This window comes from Myotis lucifugus, unplaced genomic scaffold (assembly GCF_000147115.1).
Source record: "Myotis lucifugus unplaced genomic scaffold, Myoluc2.0 scaffold_746, whole genome shotgun sequence".
Classification (NCBI taxonomy): domain Eukaryota; kingdom Metazoa; phylum Chordata; class Mammalia; order Chiroptera; family Vespertilionidae; genus Myotis; species Myotis lucifugus.
In genome coordinates, this window is record NW_005871794.1 from 27805 (window position 1) to 31124 (window position 3320).

The 3320-nt window shown below is 42.5% G+C and overlaps 1 non-coding gene across 1 annotated transcript; it reads left to right on the forward strand.

Annotated features, from left to right (window-relative positions):
• The first annotated feature begins 539 nt into the window (after positions 1-539).
• On the forward strand, positions 540-738 carry LOC111823926. The gene has a single exon (XR_002827036.1). It is a non-coding gene; the product is annotated as a small nucleolar RNA SNORA74 (small nucleolar RNA).
• Positions 739-3320: the final 2582 nt, after the last annotated feature.

Consider the following 3320-nt stretch of genomic DNA (forward strand, 5'->3'; position numbering starts at 1 on the left):
GCAGGTGAGTGCTGGGTTTGTGGGTGTGGAGTGGCAAGTGGGGGGTGGTGCGTTTGGAGTGGTGGATAGGGTTGGCAGGTGAAGGGTGGGTGGAGGAAGAAGAGGGCATAGGGGCGATTAATGGTGATGGAAGGAGACTTGACTTGAAGGCAGTGAGCACACAATGCGATATACAAATGATGCATTATAGAATTGCACACCTGACCTATGCAATTTTATTAATGAATGTCACCCAAATAAGTCTGATTAAAAATAAATAAAAGGTGGGTCTCTTGAGGGTGATTAGGTTATGAGGGTGGAGCCCTCATAAATTGCATTAATACCCTTTTCAAAGATCCCCCATGTTATACTTATCAGGGGATCACTCTATATGTTATATTAATGTCTAACCAATGTTTTGTACACTTGAAACTAATATTGAATGCCATCTCTAATTGAAAAAAATTAAATTAGTAAAATAATTTTTAATAAAAATAAAAATGCAAATCAGAGTGATCTTTAAAAAATATAAATCAGATCAGTACACTCTGCTTAAGCGCTCCAGCAGAGGTCAGCTCTCCAGACAGCATCATGCCTGTGAGGGTGTTAGCTGCTGGGGAGGAATGCCCTGTCTTCTTCCTCCAGTTGCCCCTTCACTGCTCTGGTGACATGTGGCACTGGTGCAGGCAGAACTGTGCTTCCATGAGAGTGAGCTAAGCATCACTTTGGTTGCTTTGTTCTAGTGAAGGAGCAGACAGAAAAAAAAAACATTTTAAAAAATCTTAATGGTTCTAATAGCATTTCAACCCACCCAAGGGCCCTTTATCTGCCCTTCCCTGCACCCCAGCCAGCCTGGCTCACCCAGCCTTGAGGAAAGAAGGCAGGGTTGGTGCTGCTCAGGCTGCCAGTGAGCATGCATCTGGTCAGACATCTGAAGAACTGCAGTTATCTGAGGATGGAAATGGAGGGTCGCATCTGCTGGGATCAGGCACACAGGAGGGGACTAAACTGTGTGGGAAATAGTGACCGGATCAGAGCTGCAAGACCTCGCCATGCTCTCACTCTCCAGCTGCAACCAAGGGACCATGAATAGTCCACAACAGGAAGCAGCTCCATGGCCTCTGACAACCCACAGACCCTCTGCAAAGCCCTTGAGCTCACATGGCTGATGTCAGACTATACATCCCCGACACCCTAAGTCCTGCCATGAGGACTGTTTGGACCTTTTAATTCTACTCTTACAAGAAAGCCAGGTCTGAGCCTCTTGTCCCCTGCTCAAAGGTGTGTGAGGACCCAGTAGGGGGCAGCTAGACCTGGTACACCATGGGGCATTTGCTGAGTGGCCTCAGTCCCTGCACAGTCACCAAGATTAAACCTGCATCAATCTGGTAACCACTGCTCGCCCCTTCCTGGGGACTCACTGAGAAACTACCTCATGCAATTTGAGTCCCTCCAGAGGCTCTTTGAGTGACCGAGACTAACAGGCACCCACATGTGGAGGCAGGCAGAGGCAGAACACAGGGGACCTTGGGACTTTTTTTGACCATCCGCCAGCCCAGTGGAAGTAAAAGGCAGACTTGGTGCACTGCTTGGACCTTCCTGCTCTCACTCTGAACCAGCAGAGGCAGCCGCACACTGTGAATTGTTTGCAGCTCCAAATAGAGTTCACAAGGCCAGTCACAGGAAGCATCTGACATTGGCCAGCACCAGAGTCCCTTTCATTTGCATCCAGGACAACCCACACAGTGGCCAACTGCAGATGACATCAGAGCATGACCCAGGTAGCTTCACAAGCGGCATATCCAAAGGGAGATCTTAGAGGACAGCAGAACCTGCTGAGGTGAATTCTGCTCCATGTGGTCAGCACCTGTGCAGCAGCTCATTCAATGTGGTCAGGGGTGATCCTCACAGTCAGCCACCTGGAAAGTCAACCACGTACATAAATAGGCCAATAGCAATATAGACTCAACTACAACAGGAGAGCCCATATAACACACACAAGGGACATTCTTGGAACACTCAGCTCTGGAAAAAAGACTGTGCCATCAGGTCCCTCAGGACACCTACTACATAAGGCCACACTACCAACATTGGGTGTCTAATAGTCTAATAGATAGAAATATATACACCGAGACATCCAATGGGTAGACAAAGAAAAATGCCCCCCATTAAAGTACATCAGACACCTTCAAAAAATAATTTAGTGAAATAGAGGCAAGTATACTACTAAAAACAAATTTTTTAAAAAATGCTTATAAGATTCCTAAATTAATTTAGAGGAAGAAAGAATGAAATCAATAAGAACTTCAATAAAGAGATAGTAAGCATGAAAAAGAACATATAAGCCATAAAAAATAAGTTAGAAATAAAGGATACAGTGTCTGAAATGAATATTATACTAGAAAACATGGGCACATGAATGAAGTAGAGGATTGAATCTGTTTGGAAGACAAGGTAGCAGAAGACAATCAGAGAAGCAAAAATAAAAAAAAATTAAAAATGAGGACTGTTTAAGGGATCTTTGGGACAAAATGAATCCTAGCAACATGAATTGCATCAAATGAGTACAAGAAGGAGAGAAGAAAGAGCAATGGATCGAGAGCTTATTAAAAGAAATAATGACTGAAACTTCCCAAACCTGGTGAAGGAAAAAGACAAGTCCAGGAGGGACAGTGAGTCCCAAGTAAGATGAACCCAAAAATGGCCACGCCAAAACACATTAAAATGGCAAAGTTTAAAAATAAAGAGAAAAAGCAGTAAGAGAAAGGCTGTTAGTTACCTACAAGGGAGCTCCCATAAGACTACCAGCACATTTCTCAATAGAAACATTTTAGTCAGATGGATTGGCAAAAAATACTCAGTGTGATGTAAAGGAGGGAACTACAACCAAGACTCTACCCAGCAAGTCTTTCATTTAAAATTGACAGAGAAATAAAGAGCTTTCCAGACAACCAAAAGCTAAAGAAGTTCCTTACCACCAAACTAATATTAAAGAACTGTTAAAGGGTCAAGAAGGAGAAAAAAGAGGACCATAGTTAAAAGAATAGAATGAAAAAATATACATACTTATCAATAATCATTTTAAATGTGAATGCTCCAAACAAAAAACATGGTTGCTGAATGGATAGAAAAATAAGACATCCTCAGAAAAAGATATACAGACTAAAAGGGATAAAAAAAATATATTTTATGCAAAAGAGAATGAAAAAAAAGCTGGAGTAGCAATACCTATGTGTGATAAAATAGACTTACAAAGGCTATCTTAAGAGACAAAGAAGGACCCTACATAATGATAAAGGAGCAATCCAACAAGGGGACATAACCCCTGTAAACATTTATGT